Here is a 14,818-nt window from a genome sequence, read left to right on the forward strand (position 1 = left end):
ATGTGTGTGCATGTGTGTCTGTAGTGTGTGTGTGTGTGCGCGTGTGCACGCACATGCATGTGTGGGAGTACATGCTAATATTCTCTTGTTCTGCTCACCAAGGGGACCTGGGGGCAGCAACATCCCCATAAAAATGAACACACCCAGTGCCTAGATCTTGACTTCTAAATACCATACTCCTCTAAGAAGATACAGGACTCCTTGGAGAAATGGCCAGTTTCAGGCTGGGGCAAGGAAAGTACAAGATGAGGGTGGAACATCTTGTTGAGACAGAAAGCAGGCAAGTACTCAAAAAATGGTGGAAACGTCAAAATGACACTTGCAGTCACTTGCAAATCTGGATCAATTTGAGTGTAAAATAAATAGTGAGTGTAACAAATTACAATGAATTTTAGGTAACAGATGATAACCTATTGAATAAAATAGAAAGGATGAGTTTCTGCTGGCATGTAAATTGAATTTTGATGAGGAACAGGATACTTACATAGTTTCAAAGTTTCTCCCCACAAAATACTTATTAATTATAAAGGGATACAGAGTAACTGTTCGGTAGGAAAGCCTGGCAGACACCAATTTCATCAAGTGACCAGAGTAACGAGGTGAATTGACGTCATCATGACCTGCTAGAATACACTGAGAAAGAAAGACACAGCATTGCTTCTGTGACATTCCACCAAAACGCAGAACCTGAGCATAATCATGAGATGAAAGAGCAGAAAGGCCCAAACTGAGGGACTTTCTACAAATAACTGGCCTGTAATCTACAGAAGGGTCAAGGTCATGAAAGTTAAAGAAAGACCAAGGAACTGCTCTGGTCTAAATGATACTTAAGAGACCTGATAACTACATGCGACATGTGATTCTGGTCTGGATCCTTTTGCTCTAAAGGACATTATTGGGACAAGTGGCAAAACTCAAACAGGGCCTGAAGATTAGGTGGTAGTAATGCATTAATGTTAATTTCCAAATTTTAACAGTGGTTTGTGGTTCTATAGGAATTATACATGAAGTATTGGGGGGTGATTGTGGTTTAATAGCGGTTTTATTCTTATTTAGGTATGGAAAGACTAACAGATCAGGAGATGAAAAACCATGCCATTGAAAACATAGTTTGTGGGCTTCCCTGGTGGTGCAGTGGTTAAGAATCCACCTGCCAATGCAAGGGACATGGGTTCGAGCCCTGGTCCAGGAAGATCCCACATGCCGCAGAGCAACTAAGCCCGTGCGCCACAACTACTGAGCTTGCGCTCTAGAGCCCACGAGCCACAACTACTGAGCCTGCGCTCTAGAGCCCGTGCTCCGCAACAAGAGAAGCCACTGCAATGAGAAGCCCACGCACCACAACGAACAGTAGACCCCGCTCTCTGCAACTAGAGAAAGCCCGTGCGCAGCAACGAAGACCCAATGCAGCCAAAAATAAATAAATTAAAAAAACAAAAACAAAAAAACAACAACATAGTTTGTTACTCACAGTTCCCAAGAGGAGGGGGCACAGCATGCAGGTCCACATGGGAAACACCAGGGTCAATGAGGGGGGCAGAGGGAGGGAGAGGGAAAATTGGGCAAGAGCCTTCCCTGTGGTTTCCATTTGAGGAACAGGAAAGGCAGGGTTATCAGGCTCAGGAGACAGCTCTAAATGCTCTGTGCGTATGAACTCATTCAACACACATAACAACTCTGTGAGGTAGAGCATGTCTTGCTGAAACTGACGTACTGGAAGACTAAGGAATTTATCCAAGTTCAAAGAGCTACTAAGTGAGGTAGCCAGGATTAACCCGGGTAATCTGGCTCAGGAACTACTGTACTCTTCTGCCCAAATAAGACTTAACAAACTGGGGACCCCCTATGCCCTAGACCTATGAGGATACAGATGGGTCTAGAAATGGAGCCTCCCTCTCTATGCCTTGGTTTCTCCACCTGAAAAACAGAGATAATAGTGACATCTATCTTATAGGGTGGTCACCAGGGTGACATGAGTTAATGTTTGTAAGGTACTCCATCTGGTATGTGGCAAGGACGAGCTAGTATTAGTCATCATTATTCTTAAGGAAAAATGAGGAATCAAAGATGGTTGTCACGATAAAAACTGTCAACAAACTGGACATAGAAGAAATGTACCTCAACATAATGAAGTCCATAAATGACAAGCCCACAGCTTACATAGTACTCAACAATGAAAAGCTGAAAGCCTTTCCTCTAAGATCAAGCACAAGACAAGGATGCCCGCTCTCCCCACTTTTATTCAACATAGTACTGGAAGTACTAGCCAGAGAAACTAGGCAAGGAGAAGAAATAAAATACATCCAAATCAGGAAGGAAGAAGTGAAACTGACTCTATTTGCAGATGTCATGGTATTATATATAGAAAACCCTGAAGACTCCACCAAGAAAAGTGTTAGAACTAATAAATGAATTCATTAAAGTTACAGGATACAAAATCAATACGCAAAAATCTGTTGCATCTCTATACATGAATAACAACTATCGGAAAGAGAAATCAAGGAAACAATCCCATTCACAATTGCATCAAAAAGAATGAAATGCCTAGAAATAACTTTAACCAAGGAGGTGAAAAACCTATATACTGAAAACTATAAGACATGGATGAAAGAAATTGAAGAAGAAACAAATAAATGGAAAGATATTCTGTGCTAATGGATTGGAAGAAATGACATTGTTAAAATGTCCATACTACCCAAAGCAATCTGAAGATTCAGTGCAGTCCCTAACAAAATTCCAGTGCCATTTTTCACAGAAATAGATCAAACAATCCTAAAATTTGTATGGAACCACAAAAGACCCCAAGTAACCAAAGGGATTTCTTTCTTGAGAAGGAAAAACAAAGCTGGAGGTATCACACTTCCTGATTTCAAACAGTTTACAAAGCTACAGTAATTAAAACAGTATGGTACTGGCATAAACACAGACACACAGATCAATGGAACAGAATAAGAGCCCAGGAATAAAACCACACATATATGGTCAACTAATTTATGACAAAGGAGTCAAGAATATACAGTGTGAAAAGGACAGTCTCTTCAATAAATGGTGTTGGGAAAACTGGGCAACCACATTTTTGCACATGTGCATTGAATAAAACTGGACCGCTATCTTACACCATACACAAAAGTTACCTAAAGTGGATTAAAGACTTAAACATAAGACCTGAAACCATAAAACTCTTAGGAGAAAACACAGGGTAAGCTCCTTTATATTGATCTTAGCAATGATTTCTTTGGATTTGACACCAAAAGCAAAAATAAACAAGTGGGACTGTATCAAACTAATAAGCTTCTGTACAGCAAAGGAAATCACCAACAAAACGAAAAGGCAACCTATAGAATGGGAGAAAATATTTGCAAATAATATATCTGATAAGGGGTTAATATCCATATATATAAAGAATGCATACAACTCAATAGAAAACAAAAACAATCCAATTAAAAAAATAAGTGAAGGTAGGTGAAATGGGTGAAGGTGTTGAAAAGGTACAAACTGCCAATTATGAGATAAATAAGTCCTGGGGATATAATGTACAGCATGGTGACTACAGTAATAATCCTGTATTGCATATCTGAAAGTTGCTAAGAGAGAAGATCTTAAAAGTTCTCATCACAAGGAAAAAAAGTTTGTATCTCTGTGAGGTGATGGAACTTAGTGCAGTAATCATTTCACAATATATACATGTAGCAGACCATCACGTTGTACACCTAAAACTAATACAATGTTAGATTTCAGTTAATCAACTTTTTAAAAAAAGGTGGTTGTCAGGGTGTTAATGAGAAGCCTTTTATTTTAGGCTTTAAAACTGCCTTCTTGGGCTTCCATGGTGGCACAGTGGTTGAGAATCTGCCCGCCAATGCAGGGCACACGGGTTCGAGCCCTGGTCTGGGAAGATCCCACATGCCGCAGAGCAACTAGGCCCGTGAGCCACAACTACTGAGCCTGTGCGTCTGGAGCCTGTGCTCCGCAACAAGAGAGGCCGCGACAGTGAGAGGCCCGCGCACTGCGATGAAGAGTGGCCCCCACCTGCCACAACTGGAGAAAGCCCTCGCACAGAAACGAAGACCCAACACAGCCATAAATAAATAAATAAATAATTTTAAAAAACAAAAAAACAAAAAAAACTTCTAAATTAAGAATTTAAAAACAAAACTGCCTTCTTAAGAATTTTGTGGTTTTTTTTTTTTTCTTTTTGCAAATGAGTAAAGTTAGAGGCATGAGTATTAGAGTTTTTGTCTTCTCCTTTTTAAACCTAAAATCCTCACCTTCCTGATCACTTTGTTTTAACCACATAGAAGTGTTGCTATTGGGCTTGAGGTCATAAGAAGGTAACTTAATGAGGTTTGGGCAAATCATTCAGTGTCTCTGACTCTGTGCTCATTAAAATAGAAATACCAATTCTGGCTTCACAAAATAATCGGGAGGATACATTAAGAGACAGTGGAGTATAGTGGTTAACATATAAGGTCTCAGATAAGGTCACTCACACATGTGTTTATAGCCCAGTGTCTTGCTGAACCTTCCTTGGCTCTGACTGTAAAATGGATGTGAGCACATCTGAGGCGTGTTTTCGGGCTGAGAGCACCCAGCACTGTTCCAGACACTGCATCGCCTTGGCACATGGGAACTAGTATGAGGATGTCGCGGAGGGTGCCGTAGTGCTATGAAAGTGCTAAGAAAATTCAGCCCGTGGTCGCTGCTCCTTCCTAAACAACTCTTTAGAAAAGGATTCACAATCCTAAGCTTCGACATTAAAGGTAGTTCTGGGGGCACTGGTGAGACAGCCACGGGACAGCTCCCTGTCTGCCGGTTTCTCCTGAGCAGCAAGCATCTCGCAGTGGAGGGCTTCCCAGGTGTGCTCGCCACGTCGTGCCCTCAAGTGCAAGGGTGAAAACAGATTCTTCAGTACGTGCTGCTGCTGCTTTTTTAGTTTCACTACCGGAAAAGCCTGCTTGGATGGAAAGATTTCATTTGCTATGCTTTCTGCCTTTGAGTCTGGTTCGCATCGTAAGCAGGTGTTTTTTTTTTTTTTTTAAGCAGGTGTTTTTTCATTCAAAACATGTTGTGGCCCTTGGTGAAAGCCATCCTGCCGAAAGCAGCCAGTGCAGCGGGGTCGGGGTCAGGGAGGCGGGTGGGAGGGACTCGGTGTGGGGCTGGGGAGTGACTGATCCAGAAAATCTCCAGACGGCCAGAACCAGTCTCGAGAAATATTTAAAGTGAGAAAGCTCCACTTCCTGGCCGTATACCTTATCTTACTTACCTGGCACCAACTGGCCTTCAATTTCCCATAACTAACCAAAGGGCGTGGTGACTGTTGGAAATTTCTCAGTTATTCTGGGTTGGAGGCCAGCAAACTGTGGCCCACAAGGGCAAATAGGGCTCAAGATCTTTTTTGGAAGGCCTGTCAGATAAGAATGGGTTTTACATTTATAAATTACATTTTAAAATAGTTTTTAAAGAGAAGAAAAGCATTTTATTTGATAGCACGTGAAAATGAAATTCAAGTTCTTGTGTCTATAAATTAAGTTCTATTGGAACACAGTGCATTGACACACTGCCTCTGGCTGCTTTGGGGCTGGAAGGCAGAGCTTCACTATTAGTGGGGAGGTTCCCCTTCCATTCAGTTTAGCAAACATAAATGAATAAACAAAACAAGAGATCCTTTCGGTTTTTTTGGGGTTTTTTTTGTTTTATTTATTTATTTATTTATTTATTTATTTTTGGCTGTGTTGGGTCTTCATTTCTGTGCGAGGGCTTTCTCCAGTTGCGGCGAGCGGGGACCACTCTTCATCACGGTGCGCGGGCCTCTCACTGTTGCGGCCTCTCCCGTTGCGGAGCACAGGCTGCAGACACGCAGGCTCAGTAGTTGTGGCTCACGGGCCCAGTTGCTCCGCGGCATGTGGGATCCTCCCAGACCAGGGCTCGAACCCATGTCCCTTGCATTGGCAGGCGGATTCTTAACCACTGCGCCACCAGGGAAGCCCGATCCTTTCGTTTTGATATGACAAATTCTGATCTTCCAGCAGCGCCATAAGTCAGAATTTAATCTGTAAATATTTAGGAACTGATCCAAACAAAGGGGAAAACCATGACAAAAATAATCTTTCTTCTGTAAACCAAGTGCCTAATGGGCACTCCCTAACCCGTAACTGTCTCTGAAATATTTATTCAAAAAGGGAAGAAACAATTGTTCTAGAATAAGCCTTAAGCTGAAATTGATACTAGAAAAATGGAATTAAAGCCTCCAGCTAAATTATTCAAGACTGTAGCAGGAGTTGTTGAAATAATTCCCCACAATTCTCTATTTTACTTTGGTGGCAAAGCAGGTGAGATCATGGTGACAAGGTTAAACCCTGCCTGGACTCTCAAAGGCTTTTCTTCACAAGACTCTGGATGCTTCCTGAACTGCTCCAGGTTCCAGCGATGCATTAGCCTTTAATTTTATTGCTCCTTCCTTCTGCCTCGTGTCCCCCTAGGAGGAAACGAGTCATTGGTGTGTGTGTGTGTGTGTGTGTGTGTGACTTGGGAGAGAAAGAGAGAGTGTTAAGAACCACCCAGCTCTGAAGACTAAGCACCAGAAGCAAGTCAGGAATGCCATCTCAGGTCCAGATCGTGTAACACTAAAAAAAGTCAGGCTTCAGGAGAGAAAGAATTTAAAGGCAAAATACAACTCACAATGTAAACATTCACTGCAGTGCTCTTTTGAGTAACGACTGAAAATGGCCTGGATATCCAAAAACAGTGAATTGTTAAACCAACTGTGGTACATACACTAAGAGAAATACTACAAAAAACTCTGTAGAAGTAGTGTAGACACACTATGTGAGGCTCGGTGGAGAAGGGCCGTTACAGCAGCCAGGTAGACCTGGAGCTATTGGTCTATTGATCCACTCAGGGTCCCCGTTTAAGGGCCATCCCCTCTATAAAGAGGCTGCATGTCCCCAAGTCTCTGTCCTCGTCTCCTGCCCCTGGGCTCAGCATTGACCATCCACCTCCGTGTTACCATGGCCCCCTGACTTTCAAAAGTCTCCACAGCCTGGACCCTCCCCATTCCAAAGGAATAAGGAAGGGAGAGAGGGGAGAGAGAAAAATAATTAAATTGCAATAAACTTATTTACTGTTTTTCACAAGTAGTCATTTATTCAAATGATTACTTGAACTTTTAAATTTGATTTGAATGTTTGATACAATATCCTGTAGACAGAAAAATCAACGAGGAATTACTGAACTTATTTAACTGGAAGATAATAAATGATTTAAATAGCACACATTTTCAGGCAGCTCATCATCAAAAGAACCAAAGAAAGATCTGCATGTTGGGATCAGTCTGGGATTTTGTAAGAAGTCCCTTTGTGGCTCATCCCCTGCAGCGTTTGAACCCCTAGTCTTTGCTGTTTATTTAGTAGTTGTATGCTCTTTATTTGGTAATCATTATGGGCTGAATTGTGTTCCCCAAAATTCATATGTTGAAGCCCTAGTCCTCAGAACCTCAGAATATGACGGTATTTGGAGACAGGGTCCTTAAAGGGGTGATTACGGTAAAATGAGATTATGAGAGTGGGTCTGAATCCAAAGGGACTAGTGTCCTTATGAGAAGAGATTAGGACACAGACACACACGGAGGAAAGACCATGTGAGGACACAGGGAGAAGACAGCCACCTACTCGCCAAGGAGAGAGGTCTCAGGAGAAACGGCCAGCACCTTGATCTTGGACCTTCAGCCTCCAGAACGGTGAGAAAATGAATTTTGGCTGTTTAAGCCCCCTAGTCTGTGGTACTTTATGACAGCCTTAGCAAACTAACACAGTAATTAATCATGCACTAGGGAGAGAGATCTCTTCCAAGTTCTTTTGTAATTTGACATGAGTACCATTGAAAAGCTTGTGTTTATGTTTTTTGTTTTTTTTCCCCCATCTAGATGGTTGTTGAGGGCACTTCAGCCCAAACCTATTTAGCTCAGTGTCCTTGTAGAACTCACCAGATGTTTATTGACTTAACCTAATAACAAAATGTGTAACTTGATGAGTCTATGAAAAAAGAAGAAGTGAGAAAAGAGAGGGGGAAAGTTAGTACAGGGGAGATATGACATTTCTATGTGAGTGATTCTTTTAGTTAATAATTAAGCAAAGATTGAACTAGTGCTTGAAGGCTTTACCAAGTGATTTTCTTGGACCTAATCTCATTTGCTCCTCACAACGTCTGGGAGAGAAATGCCACCATTGGCCGCTCGTGCAGATGAGGACATGGAGCTCAGAGCCAGCACGCAACTTGGGTCACACAGAACCAGAGCAGCAGTCCGGCTCCAGGGACCAGGCTGATGGACTGAGGAGTCCCAGTCCCCTGCTGGGCTAGACTGCATTCACCAAACTCACCCCCTTTGGAAACCAAGAGGATCTGCAAGTCTTGCCTTTTCCAGCTCAGCCCTTTGCGAGATACAGAACCTTGGACCAGCCCGGGAGAGGAGCTGTGCAATGAAAAAGAAAAGTGTTTTTGTTTGTTGTTTGTTTGTTTGAATTCGGGCGAGGGAACCCAGCCGTGGTGCTGATACAATGCACTTACTGCAAGTTCTCAAAGGCTTCTCTGAGCAGTTTTTTTTTTTTTTTTTTTCCATTTGCGGTTTTCCGGCCAGGGTCAGGGAGGCTGTGCGCTTAGCTACGATGCTGAAACGGTCTCACTTCTCCGTTCCCTGGTCTTCCTCCTGGCTGACCAGCTGGCTAGCAGCTGGCCCTTCTTTGTAGACCTGATAAGGCACCCCGGCCAGGAGGGCTGTTTCCTGATTTAACTCTGCTCCGTCTATGGGGAGGCCGGAGGGCGCCCAGGCCGCCTCTCCCGGGTCCGGCCAGTCTTTATTTGAGGCTGCAAAGCCCTCTTCCCCCTCCTCAAAAACTCAGTAAATACAGTAATAGCTGTAATAGCTGCTAAACACCTAGAGCAAGGAAGGATTTATATGCTAAAGGAAGGGATTTTTCTACTCTCCAAAAAATTAGTTAACTGTCTGGGAAAATGAAAGAAAATGACATCCTTGGGGCAGGTCCTGGAATGAGAGCACGGGACCCCCCGGGGCACAGGGACGACCTAGCCTCACGCCGCCTCCCTGCTGGGGTCGGGTCGCGGGTGATGCAAAGTAAAAGCAGCGCTGGACGAGCCAGCACAGGGCTGCCCCCGCTTCCCTGCGTGCAGAGAACAGCAAGGTGCTTGCCCCTCCCCCAGGGCGGCTGGGTTTGCTTCCTAATCCGAAGGAAGCCGTTTAGGTTATCATTCAATTACCTTCTAGATTCCACGCTTCAACCTCTAGGACCCGATGTGAAGGACCTTGCAAGTTTCTTAAAAACAAAACTCCCCAACTGCTCTCCAACGTCTAACTGAAAGCTTCCACCATGTTCCCTAATCAGAGTTCGAACCTGATTGTCCTAAGGCGTCACTCACCAAAACTACGCTGCACACGTGAGTGTGCCACGCGGCTGGCTCTCCAACCCGATTTTTTACTTTCTGGGCACGTTGAACCCTATAACTCGTGGAGACCTTATTTTGATGAAGAGCTGGTTCCTTCAAGGCCGAGCGGGTGGGGGAAGGGTGGGTGGTCTTTGGGTCCCCAACGCCCGGCCCGGGCCCCCGAAGCCGGTCTCCCGAAGGGCTGCGGGGTGAACGGGGCCCTCGGAGCAGGTGGCCCGCGGGAGGGGTGGCCGCGGGGCTGGGAGGGCGGGGGCCCGCCAGGTGCCGACTGCGCTACACGGGGAGAGGTGGCAGCTAGCTGTGAATCTGGTGGGGCACGCCCACGTGGACCGGGCAGAAACGCACCTTCAGGAAGGGCCCCTCGCGGCGCGGCCTCGGGCTGAGTGGGGAGGAATCAGGGCAGGGCTGGAGGGGGGGAGAGGGCGAGGCAGCGGCTCCAGCCGCCCCTCACGGGCTCCCCTCCCCGAGCCTCGGCGGCTCCAGGGCCCGAGTGCAGCCGGACAGGCCGGGCTCTGGCTGCCTTTGTGCCGCAGCCCCTGCTCCCAGCCATCAGCCTCAGGCCCCAGGACGACTTCCAAGGGCATCCCCACCAGGGTCTCCGGGTCACCCCTACCAGGTCCCCATTGTGACCCGCTGGACGAAGGCCCTGCTGCTCCTGGCGGAAGGGAAACGGCGGAGGGTTCCGCGGAACCCAAGGCTGGAGAAACCTCCTCCCTGGGGTGCCCCCGGCGGCGGGGCGCGGGCGGGCCGCCGCAGGAGCTGGTTCTGGACGGCAGGTGGTCTGGGAAACGCTCTAGTCCCAACGCCTGCTCCCCGGGGCCCTTTAAATACCGTTTAGGCAGTAAGACGCCTTGGCAAGTGCCCGGTCTGCAACCAAGTGTGGACTAAAGGCTTTTCTTTTTCAACAGGATTACATTTTGTCAATGTTCTGTTTTTACACGCGCAGTTACCTATGACACTATTTTTGATTCCCAGAGGGGTGTCAAAAGTTTTGCCCAAACCAACGGAGGGGTGTAATTATTTCCTTTATTGCTGGCGATGATAATAATCCTGGGTGTTTCCACTGAGAGGCTACCGGATCCCGCCACCCACCGCGCGGGCCTGCACGGCCGGGGGTGTGTGTGTCTTCTATAGCAATTATTGATCTGCTCGTCTCTTTCCTTTCCAAACGTTTGCAACACACTCTATCGTTTGGACCACGTGGAGGGCAATCTCGGCAAGTGGCTTCCGTAGGCTCTGAGTTACAAACAGCAGCTTGACGTTTCTAATCTATACCTTCCGTCTATCACCTTTTATTTCATTCCCTCTTCCCTCCATCCCCATCGAGCTGCAGGCCGCACATATACAAGCCCCTGTTAGGGCCCTGGCTCTGCTGCTCTCCTGGCCACCGCACAGAAAGTGCTGGAAGGCAGGGCGTGGAGTGGCCCGGGCAGGCGGGACCCTCCGGCCAGCCTTCTCCTCCAGCATCTCTCTGTGATTGCCTGTCACCCACCGTTCTGTCCCCTGCCCGAGGCCACTTCTCTTTACATTATTCTAAGTATACCGATGGATGAGGGTTCAAACAAGTGAACCCCCAGGATTTGCTTAGCCTACGTGACACAGCAGCCTGGCGTTTATAAATCAAGGGGATGAACGACCAAAGAAGGAACTACTTAGAGAGTATCTGCAGTCAGGGTCCGAAAGAAACAGGCTTCTGACAGTGTTGCCGAGGGACGTCGGCTTGCAGAGGACGAGCTGGGGTCCGGGACCACCCACTCAGCTCCCTGCGCGTCTGCAGGGTGTCGCTGTCCAGTGGGCAGCCCGGCGGCGTGGCCACAGAGGACTAGAAGCGCGGGCAGGTCCGAATTGAGATGCGCTCTCTGTGCAACGCACACACGTGGTTTCAAAGCCTCAGTACCGAAAAAGAGGTACAAAATATATTTAATAAGTTTTGTATCAATTACGTGTTTAATGGTAATATTTTGGATACTGGGGGGTAAATAAATATACGGTTAGGCTGAATTTCACCTTCTTTTCACCTAATTTAACGTTAGAACGTTGTGATATATGCGGCTGGCATTATATTTCCAATCAGCGCCGAACAATGGCCGTATCTCCAGCCTGCCAGGAGCCTCTCCAGGGGACTGGCCTACTCCTCTGCAACCACCAGGGACAAAAGTTCCCTAACTGTGTCCCCTGCCTCCCACTGCCTTCCTGCTCAATTCTCATCTTCAGTCGGAGACAGTCACCTCATGCACAGGTAACCAAACGGACCATCATGATGGGACCCTTCAGACAGGAGACCATCTTGACACACGGGAGGAATGGCTTTGTCCCTTCCAGGCCGACTCGACCATTCAGCATCCGCAGGCCCCATTATGAGAATTCTAAGATCTGCCCCACCATAACCACACATCCGTCGCAGGTCTTCCCCAAGGAAAATGTGGCATACAGGGCTGAGAAGTTACGAGCCCCATCCTACCGAGACAGGCTAAGCATTTGGCCATGTCTACATGACAGCATCGCAGGTCACGTGGGACAGCCGTCTCACTAACAGATGGAGGCTGTGGCTTCCCCATTGCCGCAGAGCTCAGAGAAAGCAACGCTGACCCCAAGAGCCAGGCATCTGGGCCTAATCTCGTCTAGATTTCTATCGGATTCACATTCTTTTGGTGCCTATAAAGGAGGAAAATTAACTTCACATTCTTACAGTGCCTATAAAGATAATCCTTGTGCTATGACTTGCCCGAGGGATAAGATTTTCCCTCCTTTTAGAGGTTAGAATCCTGGTAAGTGATGAGAGAGAGAGAGAAATAACAAGATCATAAGATCTGCCTGCATGATATGCTCAACAGCTGGATCCTGGGGACGTCCAAATGGTCAATTTCATTTACACCAAAAAAAAAAAAAAAATCTGAAGAGCAGATGAAATGTTTTAACTCTTCATTCAAATGTTTGGGTCTGGCATAAAGACAGCTCTAGATTTATGAAAGTGGTGTAGTTATCGGGAAAGGCTGTGGGTTACTAGATTTACACCAGCTACGGATGGTGTAGCACAGTCTGGGGGCAGTTCCTGATTCTAGAGGCACAAGGAAATAGGCAGCAACACCCTAATACAGATGGCTCCTGATAATTGACGATCTCCTTTCCAAGTGGTCAAAAGTGTCACTTCCGGAACACAGCACAGAGCAAACCATCTGCTAAGGGTCTGGGAGGGGCTTCAGTCGGTCACACGTGGAGAACACATCAAATTAGGTGGAACTCGAGCCCGGCCGTGGAACATGCCAGAGGTCACCCAGCACCCCCTGCTGAAACTCTCACCAGAAGCATCAGACGAGGTCACCTCCCAAAGGGAAACAGCAAGACCTTCCTGTGTGCTCATTACTACGTACACTCTTCTGTTCAACACATGCCAGAGGCTAGAATGTTCTGGACACCTTGGGGGATGCAACGTAAGACACCCCTGGCCCCCCAGAAGTCCAGTGCAATGAAAGTGGGCACACCTGTAAATCATTCTCTCTTGTTTTTTTTAAATTTCAGAATAAAGTTACAGAAGAGTTGCAGGTACTATACAAAGACTTTTTTCCTTCAATCAGTTTAAGCCAAGTTGCTGATCTGTTGTCCCCTCTGTAATAACCCTATCTTTTATTTATTTCTGTATTCGGATGCTTGGACATCTGGGGCCTTGCTGACCCTGGAGCATCTGCCCCACCCAGATAGCCAGTTCCTAGAGATAACACCTTGCAAGGAGGGGCTTTTCAATGCAGACCAACCAACCCAGAGTCTACACCCCACCTCTCACAGTCAGGGCCCCTTGCCACCTGCCCTAATCACCAGGGCCAAGTACCAGACAGCCAGGGCTGGCCCTGGCCCCAAGCCCTCTGACCTGATTCAAACTGGTGAATTGCAGTCTTCCAGTAATTCACTCTCTTGCTTTGCAAAAATCACAGAGCTGTTGTGTTAGATGAGTTCATCCACACAGAGCATTTGGAGCCGTTTCCGCCCACTGTGAGCCCTGCGTTACTTTGTTTTACCACAGTTGGAGTGAGCCCCGTGGGGCTGTGTCCCCGCCCCGAGGATGCCTCGTGCTGATGGCAGGCACTTTCTCTAGGCGGTTCCCCGTGAGGATCCAGGGCTGGGCTGGCAAATGGCTTGATGAGGAAGTGACGCAGGTAAGGCCACATTAAAAATTATAGCTATATAATTATGTAATAAATACTACATACCTGTGACAAAGTATATTTATATATATATATAATATATACTTTTGCATTTTGTATTGTGCTAAAAGATACATACAGTTTACCGTTTTAAAAAATGTATAGTTCAGTGGTATTAAGTGCTTTCACATGCTGTGCAATCAACGCCACTCTCCTTCTCTAGAACTTTCTCATTATCCCCAACATAAACTCCATTCCCATTGAAAAGTAACTCTCCATTCCTGCCCCCTCCCAGCCCCTGGCACCCACCCTTCTACTTTGTCTCTATGAATCTGATTACTGTAGGGACCTCTCATAGGTGAAATCATACAAAATTTTACATTTAGAAGTACAGCTGGAGCACCAAGAACTCTACGTGAGTGAGGAGTTACCCATACGCTCCACTACCTCTTCTTCCTTTCTTCCTTTCTTTTTTATTTTAAAAATACACCATCTTTCTTTGTTTTTTCACCTGGGGAGTAGGGTAGGGTACTCTGGGACAGGGAAACAGTGGCAAAGAGACGGATGAGCGTCCTAAGAGAGGAAGAATGGGAGGTCATCTTTAGAGGTCATCCCTCTAAAGAAAGAGTAGTCAGGCGAAGAAGGCAGAAGGCAGAAGTCCCTGCCCCTTGGGTGGGCCCCTCCATTTTCTCATTTATTTTTTTAATCATGTTTTTCTGGACTCTTTCCATCTGATGGCAGAAGCAGTTAAAGTCGCCCCAGCTAGTTGTGTTTTGGTCTTCACTGCCGACAGGCACAGTCTTATGGATCAAGTCTCGATGGCCACTCTGTGCTAGGATGCTTTCAGTTGCAAGAAAACCAAGCTGATGCAGTTGAATTCAGTACTAATGTAGAGCTCATCAGCCACGTGGTTTCAGGTGCCACTGGGCCCAGAGACGCTTGGCCGTGGTTTAGCCTTGGCAGTGAGATGGTTGCTCTACCCCGAGGGCTATAGCTTCTTATTTATTGACATCTTCTCACTGATATGCAGCAAGCCCTACGTTCCTGCTGATTGAAGTGACCTAGATTGTGTGTACATTTCTGATCCGGTTGCTGTGACGGGGCCGATGGGACTATACTGATTAGCTCTGGCTACACAGGGCCCACCCTGAGAACAGGGCCGAGGGGCCATCAACACAAACCATGGCAGGGAAATTCAGGATCCTTTAGGAATGACCGGTAGG

This window comes from Balaenoptera ricei, chromosome 17 (assembly GCF_028023285.1).
Source record: "Balaenoptera ricei isolate mBalRic1 chromosome 17, mBalRic1.hap2, whole genome shotgun sequence".
NCBI classification, from domain to species: domain Eukaryota; kingdom Metazoa; phylum Chordata; class Mammalia; order Artiodactyla; family Balaenopteridae; genus Balaenoptera; species Balaenoptera ricei.